Below are 26,077 nucleotides of genomic sequence, written 5' to 3' on the forward strand. Positions count from 1 at the left end.
CCCCAGCCGTGAACTTGAAAGCCTGGGGCCCATGTCGGGTGAGTCAGAGCAGACATTGCCTCGAAGCTTGGAGACGGCTCCATTCCCCTCTGATCCGTGTTCAGCTTCTCCTGCTCTTAAACTTCAGTTTCAAGTTCTACCAAAAGTTAAGGCTGGGCCAACCTGCAAATGACTGTCCATGGGAGGGAGGGAGAGCTGCTGTGCCCTTTCCCGCCCTGCCCAGCCTGGGCACTGCATGGACTGCATCACAGCTCTGGGGGTCCTCGCTTCTGGGGGGTGTGTCCAGTGAGGAGCCCCCGCAGGAGATCAAGAGGGAGGCGGGCAAGGTGGGGATTCCTAGAGCTGCGGCTTCTGTCTGCAGTCTCCTCTGGGGGTGGCCTCATCCTCGACACTGACCTTCTGATGACCTCTCCTGACTCCGTGTTGGGCCTGCTGGGGGTGACAGCTTGGTGGCTTCAGCGGGAGCTTTGGGGAGGCTGCCCTGCACCTGCCCTCACCTGGGAAGTCCTCTGTGAGAAACCCTCCCCTGGCTGAGCCTGTTTCCTGTGGGGCCCGCACAGTCTGGAGTTCAGGGATCTGTTGACAGCAGATCATCAAAGGCCGCGTCAGCACTGCATGGTCCAGAAGCCTGCAGGGACGGCTGGCTGCGTCTCTGAGGGCTCTGCAGAGGGAGCAGGGACAGGAGCAGGGTGGGCAGGGGAGCTGGGTGGTGATGGCAGGACATCGCCAGAGAAGAGTGCGGGTTTGGATGGGTGTCCTCGCCAGGCCCCTGCGCTCCAGGCTGGGTCACCAGCTGAGGTGCTCTGGAGAGGCGGTGGGAGCCTCAGGAAGTGGGGCCCACGGGAGGAAGCGAGGTCACTGGTGTGCCTTTGAGGGGGGGACCACGATTGGGACCCTCACCCCTTCCCCTCTTATCTTTGCTTCCCAGTCACCATGAGGAGAGCAGCTGCTCCGCTCCACGCTCCCGCCATGATGTTCTGCCTGGCCCCAGGCCCAAAGCTGGCTGTGTGAGGGACCGTGCAGAGGGCCTGTCAGCAGGCCTGAGACTGTCCCTCCCACAGCGCTCCAGGAGCCACCACCAGCAACCACTGAAGCTTGGAAACAGGCCCTTCCCCAAAGGAGCCTGCAGGCTATACCCCAGCCCTGGTGACACCCAGACTGCAACCCTCGAGGGCCCCCTCCGTCGGCCAAGCAGCACCGAGTCCCTGACTCCCAGATGATGGGGACAAGGGACGGTTGGCTTGAGCTGCCACACGTGTGGACATTTGCTAGACAACGATAGACGCCTACACACTTGCTATCTGCGTCATCGAGAGCAACTCACTCACTCAGCTGATGCCCCGGTTTCCTCATCCGTCAGGTGGGAACCGTGACAACCAGACCCATTTGCTTTGCAGGGCTGAGGAGAGGGTGACCAGAGTCCACTGTGCTCAAAGCAGGGCCTGCCAGGGGCAGCTCGTCCCACGCAGGAGCTGGCTGGTATTTCCAGAGCACCCAGACTCGGGCGCTTGGGGGCACACCACTGTGTCGGTCAGCCTTCCACTGCCAACTGACAGAGGGACCTGGGGGTCACCTCTCCCAGCCGTACCATCCCTTCCCTGATGAGAGGACTCGGCAGGCCTTCCTCCTCCACTCTCCCTGCCCTCAGACCCCAACTGTCCTCCTCATTTCTGTCTTTTGTAAAAGTCTGGCATTGATTGATTGATTGATTGATCCTGAGGATTGAACCCAGAGGCCCTTACCCACCGAGTCACATCCCTAGGCCTTTTTATATTTTATTTAGAGACAGGTTCTCATGAAGTTTTCTAAGGCCTTGCTAAGTTGCTGAGGCTGGCCTTGAACTCCTGGTCCTCCTGCCTCAGCCTCCCAAGTCCCTGGGATTACCCGTGTGCCCCCTGGCTAAGTCTGGCATTTGGTAGCAGGTTTCTGCAGAGCCCACAGAAGCTTTCTTGGGGGAAAACATGGCCCAGAGCCATCTTCTCTGACACTCTGCCTCCCCATCTGTCCTCCTGCCCAGGGGCTTTTCCCCCCTGGGATCTCTCAGGAGATCGGCTGGAAGTTGATCTTGACTGAGGTCTGGGAAGCCCAGGAGCACAGTCAGCCCAGTGGTCCGGTGAGCATCTACCATAGCACATCCCTGCAAGGCCCAGCAGAGCTTCAGGGGACAGTGCAGAGGCAGCCCTGCAGAGCTGGACACCCAGCTCCCTGCCTCCGAAGCATCAAGGCCCTGCTCGGCCCACGTCTCCGTCGAGGGCCTGATGGGCTTTAGATTTCAAGGACCCTTCCTGTCAGGCTCTCTCACCTGTCCCTGCTCCTGCAGAAAGGCTGTCTCCCCCATCCTTCTTGTTCCAGAACGTGCCCAGGGCACCCGAGCGCCTCCCTTTCTGTTCCTGCCCTCACACCTGCTCCTGCCTCTCTGCTTTGGATGTGCCTTTGCCCCCTTGTCCCCAAAAGTCAGTCCCCAAATAAACATACACGTGCTCACCTTGTGTGGATGCAGGTGACTCAGCAGCTTTTTCTCTGCTGTGACTTAAAGACCAACAGAACAGGTGCAGAGGAAGAAGAGCGTCTTAGAGGGCTCACGGTTTCAGGGGTCTCAGCCCGTGGACGGCTGGCTCCACTCCTCGGGGCCCGAGGTGAGGCAGGACATCCTGGAAGAAGAGTGTGGTGAGGGAAGTGGCTCCTGTGACGATCAGGAAGCAGAGAGAGACTCCACTGTCCAGACCACACATGTACCCCCAGGCATGCCCCCAGGACCCCTATTCCAGCCACACCCACCCACCTGTAGTCACCCCTCGGTTCATCCCACGGGGTTAATGCACTGACTGGGTCAGCCCCTCCTAACCCCATCATCTCTCCTCTGAACCTTCTGGAATTGTCTCACACACGAGCTTTTGATGGACACCTCACATCCAAACCGCCATGCCAAGGTAAGGTGTATTGGTCAGTCCGTCCACCCCATGTGGTAGCTCAGGAAAAAGACCAAAAGAGGACAATCGACAAGCCCTAAATGGGCCTCCAGCTAGTCCTGACCCAGGAATAAAATCCCAATTTCCTGCTGCACAGTAGACGCTGCTGGACAACAGGGATGGCTTGTGGGCCAGGTCCCCTCAGCTACGTGAGACCTGCAGTTCCTTCTCCCAGGGTCGATGGGATGGGTCCCCAGTGAAGGGGACACCTGGCCCCTCGAGGAAACGGGCCACCTCTTCCTGATATGGAACAGAGCCTGGGAACAGGGACGCTCAGGAAACTGGGTGACTTGTACTCATGGCAGAGCGGCTGGAAGAGGCGGGAGTGAGTTTGGAAGAACAGGAACCAGCACTTCCTGCGCTCTCTGCAGAGGGGACCTCCTCTGGGCTGTCCCACCTGTTGGAGCCTCGCAGCCTCCAGAGGCCCTTCCTGCTGAGCGCCAGGAACAGGGCTGCCTCTGGTGGCGGCCACAGTTGGTGACACGTGAGCAAGTGGCTTCCCTGCGTCTGATTCTCCCTCCATGGAAGCTGCTCTGGGGGAGAAAGAAGAGCCACCCCCAGGCGTGTGGTTGGAGCAGGGTCACTTCCTCCTCCCTTTCCCTGCCCTCGGGAGACACCACAGACGTGGGTGGGTGGGTGGGCGGACAAGGGGGTGGATAGACAGACGGAAGAGGGAGTTTCCTTGTTGGGATCCTCGTAATTGGTATGTGGTTTACATTCCACTCATCTGAGGACAGCAGGGTAATCAGAAGCAGCTGCAGCCCAACCTGCCTCTGTCACAAACCTCCTGGATGAGGAGGGCCTCTCCTCCCTCTCCGCCTTCCTGCTCAGAACAGCACCCCTGCAGCTAACCTCCCTTGGAGTTCTTCTCATTTAGACCAAAAGGGCCAAGTACGTAGAGTTTGCAGTCTTTTAAAAATCAAACTGTGAAGCTCCCCAGGCCCCTGCCCAGGAGAGATTTTAAGGGCTGCCTGTGTACTGCAGAAAGCATTCTCTCCATTTGTTGATTTGGCACTAGTGGGGGTGGAGGCCAGGGCCTGGATGTGCTAGGCCAGCGCTCTACCCTGAGCCACACCCCCAGCCCCCAATTCACTCCTTACCCTCTAAGACGATGTACTTTAAGTCCACACCCAAGGAATATTTCCATACTCTGGCCCTTTCTGATTTTACTTACTACATATTAGAGATCATTTCAAATCAGTGCAAAGCCATCTGGCCTGTTCTTTAGAGCAGCTGTGTGGCATTCTGTGGGACAGTTTCCCACTGATGGTCTGTCTGAGTCAGGTCAGGCTGTTATGACAAATAGCACGACTGGTAGCTTGGTAAACAATATCTCATGATCCTGGTGGCTGGGGCATCCAAGTTCAAGGTGTCAGCAGATCGGGGGTCTGGTGAAGGTACACTTTTGGATTCAAAGACGGCTTCTTGCCACTCCCTCGTGTGACGGGTGGGGAGAGAGCAAGTGTGTCTCTCCAATGTTTTCTTACAAGGGCACTAATTCCACCAGGAGGGCCCCATCCTCACCACCCAATCACCACCCAGAGCCCGCCCCGCACTGCCACCCCATCACCATCACAGTGAAGTTGAAGGTCGCAACACATGGATTCGGGGGAAGGGCACAATCCCCCGCCCCAGTGCAGAGCGTGGCCATACAGGGCCCAGGAACCGAAGGCTAAAGAGACACGGAGGAAGGGACTTGGTCCCAAGTGGAAGTGGCACCTGGAAACAGAAGCCCCAGAGCGCGCAGGAGGTGCCCCGTGGGAGCCTGAAGACGCAGGCGCCAGAGCTGCCAGATAGCAGCTGGAGGGTGCAGCGTGGGCGCTGAGCCGCCTGCCCCAGGCCAGCACCTTCCTATCCTAGTGGCCAGCGCCTGGGTCCCTTCTCTGAAAATCTGAATGTGAAACCCTCTTCCTCCCACTCACTTTTGTCCTCTTTTTTCTGTCTTCTGGAATAAGTTAAATGAGCTCAGCAAGCATTTACTGAGCTCCTACTGGGTACAGAACACTTCTTTTTCTCCAAGTTGGGGCAGCTTGGGGGACACAGGTATCTAAGCCCCCCACAGTTTCCCACAGACCCAATGGGTCTACCTTCTGGCCCACCAGGGCTGTCCAAGCAATGCAATCTCAAGACTGTCCCTCTTGACATATGAGGTGACTCGTTTAAGGGCAAAGGGATGGAGGTGAAGTGGGTCCTCCTTGCCTTTGTCTGTCTCCTCCCAAGGGATGACCCCCATATCTGTATTATATTTAGGATCCCCCGGACTGCAGCTCTAAGCTCCACTCTGAGTGTGTTGAAGATAGATCTTAGAGGCTAGGCCGGGGCTGAGGCCACAAGGGTTTGGAGGGGAGGGACCTCAGAGATGGCTGTGGGCAGGGCTGCGAGTGCCGTGGGAGGCCATTTGGCAGTACAGTCTGTCCTTTGAGGGTTCTGCATCCACAGATTGCTCCAAACATGGTTGGAAAATATTTGGGGGGAAAACTGCGTCTGTATTGATCAAGTATAGACTATTTTCCTGTCATTGTTCCCTAAAGAATGTAGTGTGACGGCTGTTGATGTAGCATCTACATTGTATCAAGCATTAGAGTTAATTTAGAGATGATCTGAAGTCTGTGGGAAGATGTGGGTGGGTTCTTTGCAAATCTGTACCATTTGATCCTCAGGTTTGGGTTGGGGGGCAGGACTGTGGACACTGACCCCCGATGGACCCGAGGGGCAGCTGTCCCTCGAGGGCTGGTTGGAGGACACTGACAGAGGAGATGTCTGCAGCTGGAAGATGGCAGGCGCCTGCCACTTACCCCAGCACACACCACTGTCCCTGACCTCAGCCTCCTGCAGCCCTTCAGCCCTGGGCTGCCAAAGCTGTGGGACCTGCGCAAAGTGCTCCAAAGTCTGAATCATGGGGTGACGGTCCCGTCCTGAGGAGTTACCCAGCCGGGCACTACCTCAGCTGGCCCTAGTCTGACCCAGGAGCCCTGGCTGCAGGGTCTTCACACCTTCGTTTTCCAGATAGGAACCTTGTCCAGGAGCACAGGGCACTGACAGACTTGGCAGAATGCCCCAGAGGAGGGGACCTGGGGGCAGCCGGGGGTGGCAGGGGTGGCTCTGACAGGGGCACAGGCAGCCAGTTACATCAGCAAGGCCCTGTGGGCCTCCTCCTCCTGGCGTGGGCCCTGGATGGGCGCATCTGTAACCGGAGCAGAGTGGACTCCCCGGCCAGCTCTCTGGCAGGCTTGCTCTAATGGGAAAGCCCCTGTCCCCCCCCCCCCCCCCCCCCCCCCCCCCCCCGTGTCCCTGGTAAACTGCGGCCTGCTCTGCGCCAGCTGGAGCCTGAGTGCCCCGCCCAGGGGCCTTGTTTGCCCTGCAGACAGGGAGCCCATTCAGACCCCCGGGTGGCACCGGGGGATCTGGCCCGGGAGGCCTGGCTGGGCTCCGGCTGGCTTGTGGGGGTCCAGAGGCCTCCCTGGGCTTCATCCTGGCCGAGGAGAGCGGTTGCGTTTACAGGCCCGTCTTGCTCCATAAACTAGAAAGCCACTTCCAGCTGGTGGGACGGTGTCTGGTGCCATCCTGTCCAGGCAGGGAAGGCTCCCTGTGGCCTCTCACAGGCTCAGCCAGCCTCTTTTACAGACCCTGGTCCCCCCGGTGCTGGGCCTGGGCTGGGCCTGGCGGGGACCTCAGGATAATATTTGCTGTACCTGCTCCTGGCTCCGGACCCGCAGCTTCCTGCCGGGCGTGGTGGTCACACTGCCACCAGAGCCTCCTTCCCCGCGGGGGAGCCTGGCTTTGGGGTTTTGAAGAGTGGGAAACAGTAAGTTCGACTTTAACCACGTCTGGTTCTCAAAGGCCGTGAGTGGCCTCCACAGTGACTTGCCACCCAGACTGTCCCCAGGGGCTCCCAGTCTCGGAGACCACACAGCTCTGGAGTCAGTAAGAAGCCTGGCTGCCCAGGGACGGCCCCGCCAAGGGACAGTAGACCCACCTGAAGGACGTCGCAGCCCCCAGGCCCTGCCGCCCGCCCTCCCTCCCCGGTGGGCCCCGCTCTTCTCGAACAGCTGAAGGGCATGAGGTTTAAATATGAAAAAATGCTTAGCCAAAGGCCCCGGCTTGTTTGCTTTTGCTGATAGTAACCGTCTGCCCACGGAGCCCTTTCAAACCTCTTCAGTGTTTTGGAAAGTGGATAAGGGACTCATTCAGTGACGCTGAAGTTTAACCAGAGCCAGGAATGAAGCGGGAGTTCATGAAACAGGACCAGCCCGGACCACACACAGAGAGTTCTGGACTCCACCGCCAGCCCCTCCTCCCCCCTCCCTCCTCTGTCTCTCTCTCTCTCTCTCTCACACTCACACACACACACACACACACACGCACACGCACACCCTCACCACTACTGTCCCTCACTCTGACAATCCAGCCATGACTGACCCCAGGAAGCCCATAATCGGCCTGGGCGGGGGGCTTCCTGGGCTCAGGGGGCCCTTTGTTAGCCAGGAGCCGATGAAAACATGGATCACTGCAGTGTGTGCCCTGAACTAAAGGGAGCCCACAAAAGCCAGGGCCACCTCAACACAGCCCTTGAGAGGAGAAGCTGCAGCCAAGGGGCACTGCTGAAACCACCTCTGAGGAAAGGCCAGGAGACAGAGTCCCCCGGGAGCAAGGCTGGTCTGGCCCGTCCCCTGCTCCCCGGTCAGCCAACTGCATGTGTTTATATCCAGTGAGTCGTGGCTGGACCCAGGGGACATGTGGGGCTGCACAGGGACCAGACGACTGGGAGCACGCTTCTTTTAGCAGCCCTGGGGGCAAAATGATTTATTCTCCTCTTGCCCTCACCCGGGGCCCACTGCAGACTTCAAACAGACCAAACAGCATCCGACTGGGGCTCTGTGGGAAGCTGGGAAGATGTTAAGTTCTCTTTCTTTTTTTCCTTTTGAACTTTTATTTCAATATAAGCTTCGAGCTATGCAGGCAGAATGAGGCAGTCAAGAAATATTTACGGCGGCTCGGAGATACAATGAACTTGGGGATGGTAACATGTGGGGTGGGGGAGGGGCAGACTGGGGCAGAGTGGCTTGGAGCACAGCCCCCACCCCTGCAGCCCCTGTTTAGATGCCGAAGCTCCTTATTAAAGGAATATTTGCCCTGTGTTCATCATCAGCTTTCTGTAACTATAACACATACTTGAGATAATAAACTTATAAAGGAAAAAGGTTTCTCTTGCCTCCCAGTCTGGGAGGTTCTGCTCTGTGATCGGCAGGCTCAGTTCCCTGGGTCTGAGGCAGGGCAGCACACCATGGTGGAGTAAAACCCCTTCCCTCACAGCCAGGAGGCAAGAATGAGAGCCAGAAAGGGGCTGGGGCCCCACGGTCCCCTTTGAACGCACACTCCCAGTGACATAAAGCCCTCCGGCTGGTGCCAACTCCTGCAGTACTCACACCTTGGGGACAAACCTTTGGGGGCCATTCAAGATTCAAACTATATCATTCTCCAAATCCAAGGCCCAGAGAGACATCAGCATCGCCCTGATGTTATGGTGTGGACCTCAAATGACCTCAAAGGCCCAGATGCCAAGGACTCAGTCACTGGCTTGTGGCGCTATTGAGAGGTGGAGAACTTGGGAGGTGGGTCTGTCCCTGGGGACCTGCCCTTGGAGGGGACAGGAGGCTGGTCTCTTCCTCTCTTTCTTTCAGGTCCCCTCTACCACTTGCTTCTGTCTTGATGGACTGTGCTTCGCCCGCCCCAAACCACAAGGCCAAGTGACCATGGGCTGCATTTGCTAAAACTGTGAGCCTGATAAGCTGACGCTCCTGGGCGTCTGCCACGAAAGCTGACCAGCACAGCTGTTGGCAAACTCGTGATGTTTCATGGTCCCCGTTCCCTTTGCCATATGCTTCTGCCCCCCCAGGAGCTGGGACCGGTCACTTCCTGAGGCTTCTTGCTTTCTCTTCCCGGGTGCCGCTGGAATCCTGCCTGCAGAGAAGACTTGCTGTGACCTTCTTTCTTCTCACACCCATATTTTTTGAAATGAGATGATTTTGCTGACAAATAAAAAGTTGGAAGCTCACAAGTTCTGGTTTGGTTTGGAACCAAGAGCCCACGTGGCTCTGGAAGGCCTCAACAGGGTCCGGGACTCTCCATCTCAAGCAATGCAGACGGTTGGGAGGATCAGTTCTAGCTCCTGAGTTTTCCAGAGTTTTCTGGAAGCTACCTCATAGTTGTGAGATCATTCACCCCGACTCCCCGAGGCTACAGCAGGAGCCACAAAATGGAACCAGGCCCATCTGGAAGGTTCCCATGGAGTGGCCACCACACACCAGGCGCTTCCCTCCATCCCTTCCTGGGTTGACAGAGCCACCTCCCACCTCTCACAATGGTGTCACTACACACGATAACTCCTGTCCCTTTCCTTAATCCAGGAACTGCTCTTGAGTCACTGCCTTCCCTCCCTTGCAGAAAAGGTGTGCAACCTCCTGCCCCCTCGTCCATAGGCACTGCTCTGTCTGGCCCCTCCGACTCCTGGGCAGGCTCCTGCAGGGCTCAGGGTGAGTGTGGAGCAGGACCCAGGGCATCCAAGTGCCTTCCTGAGACTCAGTCTCTCAAATGGCCCCGTGGGGCCATACCCAGGCCAACCCTCCTCCAAAGGCCTCCCAGCAGCAATGGGAAAATTGTAGCTTCTCCAAATAGGAAACAGAGATGGGGATCTTGCTCTTGCAGGATGGTGAGGAAGGAACATCCCCCTTTGCAAAATGTCAACAAATACGTGTTGGTGTTCGTTAGTCGCTTCTCCGTCACTGTGACAAAAATACCTGAGAAAATCAACTTAAAGGAAGAAAGGTTTATTTTGGCTCGTGGTTTCAGAGGTGTTCGCTCACCATTCATGGTTGAGCCCCTGGTGAGGCAGAGCATCATGGCAGAAAGGTAAGGTGCGGCAAAGCTGCTCACCTCCTGTCAACCAGGAAGGAGTGAGGAAAGGAGGAGGAGAATGAGAGAGAGAGAGAGAGAGAAAGAGAGAGAGAGAGAGAGAGAGAGAGAGAGAGAGAGAGAGAGAGAGAGAGACACCAGAGTCCCAATATCCCCTTCAACAGCATGTCCCCGGGGACCTATTTCCTCCAAGCCGACCCAACTCCTAACATGTCCACCACCTCCCAATAGTGCCACCACCTGGAGACCCCACTCCCAACACCTGAGTTTTTGGAGGCTGTTCCAGATCCAGACTGTATCCCAGGCCCAGAGACACATTCCCTTTCCAGGTTTCTGGAAGACGTTCTGGAGGGCGTCAGAGAAGGGAATAACATTTTTAGAAGTTATGACAGGTGAGAGTGTCGGTGCTGACCAGTGTCTGCGTTCTTCTTATCCTGAGGGCACCCCCAGCACATGTGCCTGGCCTTCCCCACAGTGAGACAAAGCCACAGGACTGTGCTATCGATTTTAGTGACACAAGTGACATCAGAAACGGTTTTAGTATGGCTTCTCATCTGCTCTTCATTTTGAAGATGGTGACAGATGCATTCGCTGTTGAGATGAGACAAAGCCCAGAGCGGTGGCACTCACCTGAGATCCCAGTGACTCCGAGGCTAACACGGAACATCGCAAGTTCAAGGCCAGCCTGGGCAACTTAGGGAGGCCCTGCCTCAAAACTAAACAAACAAAAAGGGCTGGTAGTTCAATGGTAGAGCACCTCTGGGTTAGATCCCCAGTGCCACAAATCCGGCGGGGGGGGGGGGGAGAGAGAGAGAGAGAGAGAGAGTCATTGGCAAGCACACCAATTTGGTTTAAAAGTTGTATGATTTTCTACTTTGAAACGCCCAGTGGTCTATTAGTTCCACAGGTAACAATCAACCTACTGGGAAGGTTTTCAAAACATCAGCAAATGATGGAGAAGGGGGTAAGGAAGAGAAAGCATGTGTCAGTTTTTGGCTGAGTCAAAAATCACATGAATTGCTCTTTTATAGATAAAATTAGTACAAGGATATTGATGGGGCTGCAAAGAAACAGAAAGAAAAGAAAATAGTCACTCTTGTCCTCACTGCCCAGAAATAAACCCTGGTGGGATTTTGTCGCATTCCCTTCTGAGGTTTCCTCTTAACCAACAAAAATAATATGATTTCATACCATACTGAGGCCCCAAAGAGTCCAAACTACAAACGTAGACAACAGTTCAGGGAACAACAGAAGACCTTTGGATTTTTTTTTTTAACATATTTGTGTATTTATTTTTAAAATGTATTTTTAAATCACATATATCAATCTCATATATACGGTCCATTAAAGAATATATGTGTTATATGTACATATATGTTTACCTTTAACGGATCTGGATGTCTAGCTTTGTGTCTGCTCCTATACTCCATTTTCCTTCTCTGAATAAGTTTCTGGAAACTTCTGTACTCTCTACGATGTAAAAGAAGACAGCTTTAGAAGGACAGTGGATTCAGCCATGGCCACAGATGCCTGAGGAACCTGAGGACAGGGAGTGCAGGGAGAGAAGGGGACACCTGGGGCTGGGTCCGTTCTGCCTGTCCTTGGACGTGACCACCTGGTCCATGCTGCCTGGGGTTGACCTGCCTTCCTCTGGCTCTCGTCCCAGTTGGGCAGAGGCTAGGACACTCGGCTTCTCCAGACTCTGAAGGCCGAGCTTCTGCCTGTGAGTGTGAGTTCACACTCAGGGGCACTCGGGCAGCTTTGGAGGATGGACTGGCCGCATCAGGCCTCCCGCTAGTGGGGGCAGAAAGTCATGAGCTTGAGTGATCTCTGGAGCCTGCAGCAGTACTGGCCGTTTCTTGGGTACAGAAGAGGCAGCAGCTCCTTTGGTGGCTTGCTTTGACATGGTGGCTTTGGAAATCGTGTGTGAAAGTGGAAGTAAGAGTTGGTTTTCCCGCCCTCTCACCAGTTCTCTAAGACATTTTGCTTAAGCCAAACTCAAAGGAGCAGGAGTGGATTCTGTTCTCTGCCGCCATTCGAGCGATTCTATCAGGTGAGTGTGTCAGAGAATCTGTCGGAGTGCACACGTGCCAGGTGGAAAAGGCCCATCGAGGAAGCACACAAACGCCCTGCACCAGCACACTGGGTGAATCCAGGCCTCCCAGTGCCACCTGAGCTGAGGACAGTCACGCATCACATGATGACACTTCATCCAAGGGCAGGCTGCATAGAAAGCTTGGTTCCGTAGATCATAAAAGCAGAAATTCCTCCTGTCTGGGGACCTCGCAGCCACAACATGGCGCGGCACATGGCTCATGTCCATGGAGATGCTGATGGAAACAGATCTGCTTCGCTGCGGTTTCTAAAGCTCCTGCAGGCTCTGCTGCCGGCTCAGCAGCCTTGATGGCTCTTGGCTGCGTGGAGAGGCCAGGTCACGTGGCTGACCCACATGCCAAGGCTGGTGCACCCTGGGATCCCCGCACCGTGGTGAAATCACCTAATTCCACCTCCTAGGATGTAGCCCTGTCCTTCACCAGCACATGACTGTACCATGCATCCTCCTAGCAGAAAACCGAGTCACAGGTGGATAAGTCACTCGCCTGAGGTCACCCAAGCAGAGACAGGCGGAGCCAAGCTGGTCCCCACGCAGTGTGGCTCCAGGCTTGCCGTCTTCGTTGCTGCCCTTTGCTGCTACCCATCTCATAGCTGGTCTCAGGGCTCATTTTATTTGCATGAAATTAGCCCACAAAGCCACAAAGTCCCCATTTCTAAAGTAGTTTTGCTGTTGTTGTTTGTGTTTTCCTCTTTGATTGGGAAACTACTTTCTGCCCAGCTTAGTTGGAGGATTCACACATCAGACCTGAGACACTTTCAGACCCCTAAGAGTCTCCTATAAGGGTCTACGAAGACCTTGTCCCATCGTGACCCTCTTCATGGACCATTCAGACCCTCCTCCCAGCCCCCACACCCCTCCCTCAGCTGAATGATATTCCACCAGCAGCCGTTGAGCTGGTTGGAACTGCTGGTGTCTTGTGTTTGAAACCTGGAATACCAACCAGGTAGTTGTGACCCCAAAAGACACTTTCTGCGTGTTTCTGAATAGGGATGGGAGGGTGAATCTCACACACTTCCTAACTCTTGCTTTCTTTGTGAGGAAAATTAGCTAGGGGAAAAAAGGGGGGGGCTTTTCTCTTCACTCCTCCACATAGATAACTTATCACTCTATGAAGAGTGGTAGGTTTTGTGGCTGCTTGGTTTGGAGCTGACAAACACCTGGACTTTTGCAGAATTCCATTTGTTTTCCTCCTGGAATGCATCTCAGTGCAGGGCTCCTTCCCTGGAGCTGAGTCACGGCCCTGTGGATATGGACTCCGTGGAGCCCACTCGCACCTAGAGTCTTAGCTCTGGAGGCATTAATAGCTCAAGTTCATGATCTTACTTTATGTGCCCAAGGTCTGCCCTGACCCATGCCCTGCTCTAGCCAGCACCAAAAGAGGTCGTGATATCTAAATGGAATTTTAAAATGCCAAAACCATACAAAAGAATGCGGCCCTGGGGTAGCACTCATCTGCTAGGTATGAGACCTTTTCCCAGAGCGAGTTCTCTACAAACAAGGTCAGCAGGAAAGCCGACACTACCTTAGCCAGGGAGGGGCCCAGGCGCCATTAACAACTCTGGCCACGGTTACCTCAGACAACGTAAATACAAAACTGGTGCTTGTGTTTATTTAAAGTTATTGGCATCGGGCTCGTTCCTGGTAGACAAAGATTATCTTGTTTACAGCAGCATCCAGATGATGGACAAGACTCTGTTTAATATAGATGGAACTATGCAGAGGGGGGACCCGCTAGCATAAACAACTTCCCTCAAGCAAAACAAATCCTGCCAAGACCCAAGCTGGAATTCATTTATTATACAGCTTCGAGTCGACTTGTTTCAACATTCAACCACTGCAAAAGCAGGGGGACAAAGCTGGGGTCCAAGGCACTGCCAGCCCGGCTCTGCACTTCTCGGGTGTTTTGCAGAAGGTGTTTCTTTCTGGTTTGTCGGGTCACAAGGTCTGCATCTCTGCAGATGTCACTGGCGTCTCTTCCCCAAGAGGTGTGGCCAGGGACTATGCATGCATAGGCGAGAGGCAGGAAGGAGTGAGGGGCCACCTGAGAGTCACTCTGTCCTTTCTAAGGCTTCTGACCTGGAGGGTCAGCCCGGATGCAGAGCCTTAGTGAGTTTAGCTCCTGAGAGACAAAGCCTGGGATTTCAGGGTGACAGCCCAGAGCCCGAGCGGGGGCCAGTGCTCGGTGAAGAGCTCTGGTCTCTACCCCAGTCTGGTTCAGACGGGTTCCCTTCAGGAACCACAGGGCCTCCTGGGTAGGACTCACTAAGTGAGCACAGACCAGCAGACAAGTGGACCCAGGGGGCAGGGACTCCAAGGGATCTTAGCAACAGAGTCCCCAGCAGCCTGGACTGTAGAAGACCCAGAGAAGGGGGTGGTGACAAGGCAGGAAGCCCGCCTGGCTGGGTGAGCTCAGAGCCCGGAGGCACCTAAGGAATAAGGAACCACTGTGGGGTACAGGGCAGGCAACAGGGCAGGAGGGAGACAGGACCCTGCCCAGGAGAGGGAACAGCACAGCTGAAGTGTGTCCCCAGGAAAGCCCGGGTGTGCGGGAGGCTCAGGAGAACCCGCCCAACGGAGGCAGGCAGGAGGCCCACTGCCCTCTGGGTCTTTCTCCCTTGCTGTCTGATTCTCCTCTAGATGGTCCTCATCATGGTCCTAGTGCCAGCTACGTGCCAGTGCCACCTTTTGCCACCTCTCTGCGGCCTGCTGCCCTGCAGCCCTGGCACCAGAGACTGGTTGGGGAGGGCCTGTGTGCTGAGTCCCCCTGGCTGTCTAAAGGCTGCTAGGCCTCTCCCGTTTTTGAAGGCTCAAGCCACCCAGAGAGGCCGCACTTGCCACCTGCCCTCTTCTGGCCCCAACTGCCCCCACTACTGGGGCCTTTGGCACCAGAGGGCGGTCTTTCTCCCCGGCTGACCCCCACCCCTCCCGCTCTGGTATCACTGTCCAGCAGCCATGGCCCCACTGGCCTTCACCTTCCCCAAGCCTCAGCCACACCTGGACCATGTCTACCCAGAAGTGTGCTCTCAAACGCACTCCACCACCCTCTCTCTGCCTCGGCTGCTCCCTCCACACCACGCCATGGGTCTTTGGACTTCAGGAGACCTCTGCATTGTGACACCTCCATTTCCTCTAATCCCACCTCATTCTCTTCTTCTCTTGGTCCCAATCGCTTCACCTTCCTGCCCCCTCAACCTCTGCCAAGACGCCTCCCCCACTCCCCCCAGCTTCCCCCCATGCTCCCCTCTTCTACACCACATGGGGTGTAAGAGCTGTCTGTGGCTCATGACACATTTCCCCACGCCTTAGCAGCTTAATAAAGCCACAACACCTCCTATCTCCCACGGTGTCTGTGGCCCAGGGCCTCTCAGGAGGCTGCCCTGGAGATGTCAGCCCAGACTACTGTCATCTGAGGGCCCTGGGGCTGGAGGTTCTGCTTTCAAGATGTCCCCCTCTGTGGCTGCTGGTGGGAAGCAGTGGCCTCTGTGGGGAGCCAAAGCTTCTGTGGGAACCCCTTGAGCATCCTTCCAACATGGCTGCAGCCTCCCTGGAACAAGGGCAGTGAGAAAGAGGAGCCAGGAGGATGACTCAAAGTCTTTTGTGACCTAGAATTGCAGTCACACACTGTTATTTCCACATGCCTTAGAGGCCAGTTGCTAGGTCCAGCTCAGAATCAAAGTGAGGGGACTGAGACTCCACCTTTGAAGAGAAGAGTGGCAAAGAACTTGGGGGCATGTTTTAAAACCACCGCAGTTCACTTCCTTCTTCTCCTCTCACGACAGCAATCTCTCTGCTTCCTGCCCACAGGACAGCAGCCAGAGTGGGCCCGAAGCCTTGGTCCTGCACCCAGCCCTCACCCGCTGTCTCTCCTCCTGCATGTGGGCAGCTGAGCCCCAGAGGGTGGAGAATGACCCCATAGACAGGCCATGTGTCCATGCCCATGTGTTCTCCCAGCCTGGCTGGGCTTTTTCTGTTTCTGCACATCTCTACCACCCCAGGTGGTCTGTGCTGCTGTTTCTTGGTGGCACAGCTAAGAAAAAGTGTCCCCCCTGCAGCCACCCCCCCCCTCCGCCTGTGGACACTTTGTTTCTGACTTCAGGGACACCATCTGCCCTTCCAGAGGAACCTGTGTGGTGAGCTGTCCTCGGCCCTACCTTCCTCTGTCTTCCTTCTCTCCTTTAATTCAGGCTGGATTGTTCTGGATACCACTTCCCATCCTTCTCGCCCTCTCCACTCCTTCTCCCCCATTGCTTACCTTGGTACTGGCTCAAGTCCCTGCCGGCTCCCCAGTCACGGGTGGACTCAGGATGCTCCAATCTTTCACTGAGTTTTAAAATGCAAATGAAATAATCTGCCTGTGGTCCAATAACCCCCAGGAGGCACCCCACTAACCCACCATGATGTGCCTCAACTGAACCTCTAGCCCAGTGCACTTCTGGCCCATCTGCCCATCAGTGCTGCTTCCACGCGGAATCCTGTGTACCTTAACCACAGGCCCAAGGCCAGATGATGCCACTCCGTCCACACCAGGCCCTGGCTGTGTATCCTGTGCTGGCAGAGGGTGTCTTTCCACTCAGAGGTCACTCAAGCCAGAACAGGAAGCCTTCCATCTTTCTAAGTAATGACCTTATAGATAGAACCAAAGCAAGACTGAAATCCAGCTGGACAAACAATTCCTGTGACTCCACGTCTGGCTTCTGGGGCACATGGCATTGTGATGTTCTGTTCAATGAGCTTCTATAGCTCTGCCTCTGTGACCTTGTTGATTGCAGCCCAAATGGCCTTTCTGTGGGCCTGTCTCTGCTTGATTCCTGCAGCTTTCCTAGGACACTGTCCCACATTATTGGCATTCCTTAATCTTGGGGGTCTCCACTGCAGCTTCGGCTTCTTCCTCGCACTTCCACACTTTGACATCTCAGGGAGTGCCTCTGATCCTGCTGCACTTTGCCTGGGCTCGAAGGCCTTCTTCTGAAATCTTGTTAGAAGCCTCTATGGCCCCCTAATTCCAGCAACCTGCATTCCTACAGAACCAGCACCACATGGTTGACACCAAGGTTGCCACCATCTTGAACACAGCCAAGCCTCCCTGGCTGAAGCAGCCTCCGAGTGTCTGGGTAACTGAGAATGCTGAAAACACTTCCTAGGCCTCCTTGTGCAAGAAGGATCCCCCACTGGTCTCAAGAGAATTTTCACTTTTACTCCTTTGAGCCTGAGATGGGTGTAGTCTTCCGAGCTCCAGAGATGCCCCTCAAGCCATCTTTCTTATTGTCTCTGGGCAAAGTCTTTAGCATTTCCTTAGTGGCAGTAAAGTCTTTAACAACTACAATTTCTTTAGGCCCAGTTTTATTCCCATCTTTTAAGCCCAAGTTTTTGAAATCTTTCTGCTCTGCTTTCTGCTCCTGAATATCACAATAAACTTGGCTAAAAGCTGCCAGCAATATCCATGCCACCTCCTGAACGCTATGCTGCCTAAGTATTTTTTTCCACCAGATTAAGAGTCCATCACTTTAAAAATCAGCCTCATAGAACGTCTCAGGACACAGACAAAATGCAGACAACTTCTTAGCCAGAACATAACACCAATGGCCTCTATTCAAAATTCCAATAGAGACCTCCTTCTCTGAACCCTCTTGAGCTCTGTCTTCACTGTCCACAGTCCTACTGACATTCTGGTCTGAGCTTCTAACAGAATCAACCATTAAGCTCAATTTACAACAATCTAAAGCATTTCCAGCTTGAACTGCTAAACATCTCAAAATTCCTCCCATCAATTCCAAAATGCTCCAAAAAACATGAATCACACAGTCAGGTTCATCACAACTACAGCCCCAACTCCCAGTACTGATTTCTGTTTTTGTCAGTTTTTTCACCACTGTGACTAAAGGACCCAACTAGAACAATTATAAAGGTTTATTTAGGGGCTCACAGTTTCAGAGGTCTCAGTCTGTAGAAGTTCAACACCGTTCCTCAAGATGAGGCTGAACATTATGGCAGAAGAGTGTGGCAGAGAGAAGCAGCTCACATGATCAGAGAGGAGAGAGAGAGAGAGAGAGAGAGATCTACTTGCCAAACACAAATACATATCTAAACTCATGCCCCAACGCCCCACCTTCCTCAGCCACACCCCACCTACATTCACTCACCACTCATTTAATCTCATCAGGTGAACGATCCACTGATTGGCTTAAGGCTCTTTTATCCCAGTCATTTCTTCTCTGAATTTTCTTGCATTATCTTACACATGAGCTTTTGGGAGACGCCTCACATCCAAACCAGAACAACAGTTATCAGGACAAATTTCTAATAGGTTTCCCATAGGCCCAGCGGTTTCCCAAAGTTCTGCCCCATGGCTCCTCACCCTGGTTCCCTTTCCCTCCCCGCGGATGAGATGGCTGATGACTAGGCAGGCCTAGAGTCTGCGCCAAGCATCTAGGTTCAAACTAAAATAGGCTATACCTAAACCTCTAACTAAATGTTTCTAAAAAAAATCTCCCAAGTGAAACTGCAGACAGACAGGGCATCTTCTTTTACCTGGTGATAGATGCAAGAAGTTGCAGTGAGTACCAAGGCCCAGCTCTCCCTGTCTGGACACCTACTTTCCTGGTGGCCCTCCTTGATTTGAGTTTTATTTTGCAAACAATGAAAACATCTTTATTAGATGTACACCCAACTTAGGAATTATTTATGGTTTCCTGTTGTAAGAGTAAAAGAAATTGAAGTTAAAGTGTAAAAGACCGGGCTTTGTAAAGTTTCTAAGCTGCAAGGCTTGAGTTAAAAAGTGAAGGGCCAGGTATTGTTAAATTCCTCCGCTACACCCAAAACCTGAAATTCCTGTAGCTGTAAGGACAAGGCCCGGAACTGCCCAGTAAATATTCCCCCTGACCCTCTGGTTGTTTAATAACCTAGGACCCTGTGTAGCCTGGCACGTAGGCGTTCGAGGCCCAAACCAATCAGTTTGAATGTGTACCCCGCTTAGGAGTGACCAATCACCCCCGCCCGCCCTGTTCCCGCCAATGAATGTACTAATCAAGTCTAAGAATTATTGTTCGATTTTCCCGCGGTGTATGGTGATTTGTTAAAGGAGACTGTGATGTGTGTAAAGTCCCCGCCCTCCCCAAAAAGTGTACTTAAGCACTGCTCAACCCCTGCTCGGGGCTCTGGGCTGCTCTCTCTCTCCTTGAGTGGGCACGGAGCCCCAGCATGCTGGATCAATAAATCCCCTTCTGCCAATTGCATGAGTGGTCTCTTGGTGGTCTCTTCCTCCGACGCTTCGCCGGTCCCTTACACTGTGATCAGGTACAATATGTCAGACCCAAAATGAAAACTGAGCCTAAATCCTACTTGAAGCAGGTTTTTGTGGTTCATGCTTATGATTGGTGATTGCTGGGTTTACACAAGCAAATGGAGATTATAATTTGGAGGATGAGCCAATAAACTACTGTTTAGGATTAAGTGCTTTCCACTAAGGCTTTCATTGATCCAAAGAGGGCCCAGGCACATGGGCTGCAAATGAGAATGCCAACCCTGAGGCCTGGTTCTTAGTCCACCGGAAGTGGGGTCCTGCCTCTGCAGGCTATCTGATTAAGTGGGAAACAGAAAATACTTGATGCACAGCAAAAGCACGTGAAAGAGAATACAAAAAGGAAAATAGAGGCAGACCTGAAGCGATGCTTTACTCAGCACCAGAAGGGCACATCTTCAGGGAGAAAATGGCCGGCGGCCACCATGAGGATCTGGGTTCACAGGGCCTTAACTTAGCCAGGTCATGGAGGGAGTTAGTTACTTTGGGCAGGCAGGGCCAGGTCGTAGGAAGAGGAGTTTTGGTGGTGGGCTCCTTCAGGACGGGGCAGAGAGGTAGGGGAACAGTCAGGGAAGTTCCTCCCTGTGGCCTATTTTCTATATAGGAAGATTCACATGTAAAGATTCACTGCCGACATTTTGAAGCCAGCTTGGAGACAGGAGAATTGGACCTTTTCACAGGCCGTTATGCTGTTTTGGGGGAGGATAGTAGCATTTCAGAGATGACCAGCATTACATTCGAGACCCACAGAGGCTCCCCTCTCCTCTCCCTGTGGCTCTGCAGCTCCCTGGCTCTTGGAAAGCTGTCGCTACTTGACATTTAAACTGTCTCAAGGTATGAGAGGTCCTCTTGGCTGTTCCTAGTTTGGAGCAGGACATTCATGATAGACAACAAGTCTCTGCCAGGGCGACTATCAAAGTAGCACTTATGTAAATACCCAAGCAAACCCCCCCCAGGGAGATCAATGGCTGTGGACAGGGAGCTGGGCCAGGCCCCAAGCTCAGCGACCTGGGCCCCAGCTGCCCACATGAAGGGCTCTGTCCATACCTGGAGGTTTCCAGGGGAGGCTGGGGTAGCTTTTCAGATCAGGGTCCCTAGCCTTCCTTGAATGAAGGAAGGGACGTGGGTGTTGGTCGCAGGGCTGGGGGTGCCAGCTTCCCTGTGGAGAAGGGAGCATGGTTCAGGGCCTGGGATTTAAATTCCCCTATGATTATTTTATTCTAATGTTTTCCAAAATTAGTTGGATCATTAAATATCTGCCTGCTGGCAATGTGGACTCAAGGTGGCCAGCTTGCCCCTCTGGGATGAGCCCAGGCGAAGGGCCTGCAGACCAGGCTTGGGGCAATGGGGTCATGAGTGCAGTGACCAGGGCCGGGTTGGCGGGACTCTGAAGATGCAGGAGGCAGTGGGTCCCTGGAGGTGATGGGACGCAGAGGAGGTGCAGCTCTGCCTGGCTCCCTGTGTGTAAGCCAGACAGTGTGTAAGCACATGTGTACGCTGGTCTGGACCCTGCCCCGTGGCTTCTGGTGAGCAGCCAGCCTACCCGCAGGACCCCGTGCTTGGGGCGCCTCAGCCTTACGGCATTTGGAAAGCCACCGATTGGAGCAGCAGATGCTGATGCTGGGAGAGTCTTCTCTCCTGGACCCAAGCCCTCCTGTGCTTGCTAGGAAAGAGCTCGTTCAGGCTGGGCAGGAGCAAAAGATACAACTTTCTGTTTGCTTTGAATATTTCCAGACACCAGCATAGACCTTCTGGGTGCCCTGGGTGTAGAAGGAACAATGCAGGCCTTGGCTCAGGGTCACCTCCTTACAGTGACCTTCCCTGATCATTTTTCCTAAAATGAAAAAAAAAATCAGACCCAAAAGACCCAAACCTGTCAACAAAACAAAACTACCCACTTTGGGGCTGGGGATGTGGCTCACCTGGCATGCGTGCGGCCCGGGTTCAATCCTCAGCACCACATACCAACAAAGACGTTGTGTCTGCCAAAAACTAAAAAATAAATATTAAAAAAAATTCTCTCTCTCTTTAAAAAAAAAAAACAAAACAAAAATCTACCCACTTGGCCTACTTGACTCAGATCACGAAACTCCCATCTCTACCTGTTCTTTGTCCTTCTGCCCTCGAGACGCTCAGGGACACTGCGTGTTCACTGCTCCTTCTCTGGTAGTTAAACAATGGCTGAAAGGTAGTGGGCACCTTAAAAATTGTGAAATAAGTAAATGTGCTTTAAAATGTGCCAGGGGTTTGTTCTGATTGGGGAGGAAAAGCCCACAGGCACAGGGGACAGGAAAGGCCCACAGGCACAGGGGACAGGAAAGGCCCACAGATACAGGGGACAGGTAAGGAACACAGACACAGGGGACAGGAAAGGCCCACAGATACAGGGGACAGGTAAGGCCCACAGATACAGGGGACAGGTAAGGCCCACAGATACAGGGGACAGGAAAGGCCCACAGATACAGGGGACAGGTAAGGCCCACAGATACAGGGAACAGGAAAGGCCCACAGATACAGGGGACAGGTAAGGAACACAGGCACAGGGGACAGGTAAGGCCCACAGGCACAGGGGACAGGAAAGGCCCACAGATACAGGGGACAGGTAAGGCACACAGACACAGGGGACAGGTAAGGCCCACAGATACAGGGGACAGGTAAGGCCCACAGATACAGGGGACAGGAAAGGCCCACAGATACAGGGGACAGGAAAGGCACACAGACACAGGGGACAGGTAAGGCCCACAGACACAGGGGACAGGTAAGGCCCACAGACACAGGGGACAGGTAAGGCCCACAGGCACAGACAGGGGACACAGGGATGGGGGAGGAGCAGAATTCATACTCAGGAATCCAGGGTCTGTCAGGAGGCACAAGATGGGGTGGGACATCAACAAAAGCTTTATTGTGGCTTCGCTGCAAGGGACTGATGAGGCAGCTCACCAGGCTCAGGGTTGGACGGCTTGAATAATTCTGGTTCTAATTGTCCTAGGCTGTGGTCCCCTGTGATCCTGGACCTGGTGATTAGGGTAGAGGAGTGTGGCCTCTTGGAGGTGCAGCAGGCAGCCTGAGGGAGGTGGCTTGGTTAGTCTGCATAGGAAAGGGAGCTCCAAGGCTAGGCTTTTGCAACTGCAGGATCTGCTACTGTGGGAGGGACAGGCCCTGCCTGGCCTGTGGCCTCCAGGTTAGAGTGTTATCAAACCTAGAAAATACAAAGCAGCACGCAGACTTCGTATAGAGTGGCTCTGGCGTTCACACAAATACATAAGTCATGATGCAGAAGCTTTGAGAAATGGAAGAGTCAAACGCGTTTGAAATGAGCCAAGACAACTTGGTACTGCCCCATTTCTACAGATTCTGAAACCCACAAGAACCCTTTGGGTGCTTTTGCCAGGGGAATTCCAATAAGATTCCCCTGATACCCACTTAGTGAGTGTCCTTCTTGATACCCTCTCTGAACTCTATCGGACCATAATATACCTACAGAAAATCGCCTCTGTCCTTAGGGCGGCCAGTTCATGACTGGTCACTGGGGTAATCTGGGCAGGAAGGGCCTGGGGTGGTTTGATTAGCACCTCCTTGTTTGCTGGGAGCTACTTCATTAACAGTTCTCTAGGATGGGTCCCAGCCTTGGGGACATTAGCATTTCAATTTCCCCAGGTGTTGTTCTGGTTTCCTGAACTCCATTCTCCATATCTACTGATGTCAGACCCCTTCACCTGACTACAGGAAGTACCTACCTTTAAACCTGGCTTCACCACTTCCCATTTTCTAGCTGCTCTGGGACAAAGGGGTTGGCTGGACTATCCCCCAGCTGAGCTTCAGGGAGCGTCTTTTGGGAAAGGGTCTATTGGGGGGCAGGGGATTCTTGTTCCTACCAGCTGGCCTCAGGTGTGGTCTTTACATTTAACTGGACCTTAACTGGGGCCCATTACCCTGATTGTTGACCACTGACTATTCTCATTCAGTGGCATGATGACCCTGGGGGAGGGGGGGCTGCGGCTTAGTTGGGAAACCCATGAGTACAGCCCGTACTTCTCAGGCCTTTAATATGAGGGAACAAATTGTAGCCTTCCAGGGGAGGGGTGCTCCTGAGAGCTGAGACTTTTTCCCTTGAAGCTTAAGGTCATATTTCAAGGGCACTAGGTTCCAAGGCACACAGCTCTGAAAATGTCCAGGCAAAGCAGTGTGTGAATGAGGGGATCTGGGGGGAATTGTCTGGGGGCTGTTTTTAGTGCAATCATAGGGATTTGGGGTGTTTTTTTCTGGAAAACAGGAAACTTTGAAAATAGATGATCTTGAGGAATAGCAGCCTGGCCAGTGCTATAAGAGAGCAGCTTCAAGTTTTAATTTTAAGGGGCTGGGGATGTGGCCCAAGCGGTAGCGTGCTCACGTGGCATGTGTGCGGCCCGGGTTCGATCCTCAGCACCACATACCAACAAAGATGTTGTGTCCACCGAAAACTAAAAAATAAATATTAAAAAATTCTCTCTCTCTCTCTTTAAAAAAAAAGTTTTAGTTTTAAGGGACCTTGAAGCACACGACCCTGATCAGCTGTGAAAGGAGGACTTCATTCTTGAAGACCAGAGGCAGGGAAGTACCCTGTGCTCAGGAAACTGAGGATGGCAGGCAGGGGAAGGTTCAGACCCAAGTTCATCTGCAAAACTGCACCTGCTGCCGCTGACTCTGCAGCCACCCGAAGACTCACGTGGAGCAGGACGGTGACTGAAGTCACAGTGTGGATGAGATGGAGGGAGAGACCAGAAAGCCAGGAAAAGGTGGGGGTGGGGAGGTCCTGACATGCAGGCCACAGATGAAGGTGAGCCTAGGAAGAATTCCGAGAAGGAGCAGCCGGAGTCGCGGAGGCTCTGGATATTTGTCCCTGTGGCGGCCCTCCAGGGGCACTGCTCAGCTCTGTCTTTAGTAACCTCCCCAAGCAGGGCAGAGGTCCACGCCACCTTCTCCCAGGGGAGCCCCGGCCCTTGGCTGAGCAGGGTGGTGGCAAAGGGCCCACCATTTCTGGGGGCCACTGGGCCCTGAAAGCACATGCAAAAGAATACAAACAGGAAGAGGAAACGGAGGCAGACCTCAGGGACCAGCCACGCTCTACATCAGAGGGGCACATTTTCGAGGCTAAAATGGCAGCGGGCTGCAACAAGGGTCTGGGTTTTATAGGGTTTAGCAGGCCAGGTCACGGGAGTTTTGGCGGTGGGCATATTTAGGAGGGCAGGAGGCAGGGAGAGGAAGTTCCCAGGCCCCACGCTGGGCTGCTGGAGTCCCCTGCTCCTCCTCCCTGTCCCCCTCCCTGGCTTTCCTCTTTCACCCAGGCCAGGCCTGTATCATGGCGGAGGCCCTCTTGGGCTGCTCCTGAGACATCTCCAGCACCTCTGACTCCATCTTGGATCTGCTTCCTGAAGGGTCTGAGTAGGCCCCAGGAGCTACCTGGGGAGGCTGGAGGGAGTGGGGCAGGGCCAGGCAGGGGCAGGGCCAGGTGGGGGCAGGGCCAGGCAGCTGAGGCTCGGCCTGATCTTGCTGCCCCTGCACAGTGGTAGCTGCGCCCTGGATTAGCCTGGCCTGCACCAGGGAGCTGGGTCTTCACACCCCTGTCCCTGGGAGTCAGGGCAAAATCACTTGCAGTCCCTGGGTGTCAGGCACCACCCATATCCTCCTGCCCTGGTGGCCCTGGAGGCTCTTCACCAGGGATGGCTGCCTTTCAGGATGGACGTGCCTCCCTCTGGCCCCTCCTGCCTCTCTTCCTCTCACCTGTCTCCTTGCAGATCTTCTTTAACACGTCCCTATAGAAGAATCTTTGTCTCTGAGACTAGAAGGAGCTGATGTTGGCCACTGAATGTCTAGAGCAAAAGCATGGTGTGCATGTGTCTGTGCGTGTGTGGGTGTGTGTGTGTGCATGCATGTGGCACGGGCCATGTGGTGTGTGTGTGCATGAGTGGAGTGTCCTGTGTGTGCACATGGAGAGGGTGTGTGGTACCCTGTGTGAGGTGTGTGGTGTGGCCTGGTGTGTCTGAGCCAGGTGCTGCTCTGGGCTCTCTGGGGGCAGGGCTGCTACCAGTGGGCACCTCGAGGTCTGTCCTGCCATAGCCATTCTAACAGCTGTTTGAAGTCTCTGTTAAACTAAGGACAGTGGCTTGTCTTCAGACTAGACATCTCCATCTCCCTGCAGGCACCTCACCAGCACTGGCTTCCTGCGTTGCCCACAGTTCCTGGCCAGCTGAGATGTGTCCAAGTGACCAGTTTTAAAACTAAATTCTGATTGAACATAACTGGTGGAAACAGCAATGCCAACAAAGAGAAAGCTCAACAAGGATTTAAACTTGTATCCACAGGAGGATCAAGTCACCTTGACAAAATTTTAATTGGGAAAATGTGACTTGAGGAATTTTATGCAGGAAAATAACAGGCGGCATTAGACCATGGTGGGCTTTTGGTGTTGGGGCTGCTCAGTATCCATTCACGCTGCTCCTAGAATTCACCTCAGCTCCACCTCTGCACCCCTTCAGGCCATGGAACTCAGAGGGGGCTCCTCTTGCCAGCCATGGAGTTAGCACACAGGTCTGCCTGCTTCCTTCCCGTAGGACTCGATGTTGGAAGCAAGTGAGCTGGAGCTTCCGCAGCCATTTTGGCACTTATGCAAGTAGAGAACAAAGCAGATGTTTTTTTTTTTTTTTTTTTTTTTAAAGAACATGACACATGGATCATACAAATTTATGGGCTACAATGTGACATGTTGATGCATGTATAAACTGTGTAACAATCAAATCAGGGTAA

The 26,077-nt window shown here is 53.8% G+C and overlaps 1 long non-coding RNA gene across 1 annotated transcript in view; it reads right to left on the reverse strand.

Moving 5' to 3' along the window:
• LOC308631537 overlaps positions 1-20,046 on the reverse strand; it is a 34,168-nt gene extending 14,122 nt beyond the window's left edge. Inside the window, exons 1-2 of the long non-coding RNA XR_014018245.1 lie at positions 18,138-20,046; positions 2,486-2,651 (exon numbers count right to left, since the gene is read on the reverse strand). This is a non-coding gene — a long non-coding RNA (uncharacterized lncRNA). The remainder of the gene's footprint in view (positions 1-2,485; positions 2,652-18,137) is intronic.
• Positions 20,047-26,077: the final 6,031 nt, after the last annotated feature.

This window comes from Spermophilus citellus (assembly GCF_964194105.1).
Source record: "Spermophilus citellus genome assembly, chromosome: 12".
Classification (NCBI taxonomy): domain Eukaryota; kingdom Metazoa; phylum Chordata; class Mammalia; order Rodentia; family Sciuridae; genus Spermophilus; species Spermophilus citellus.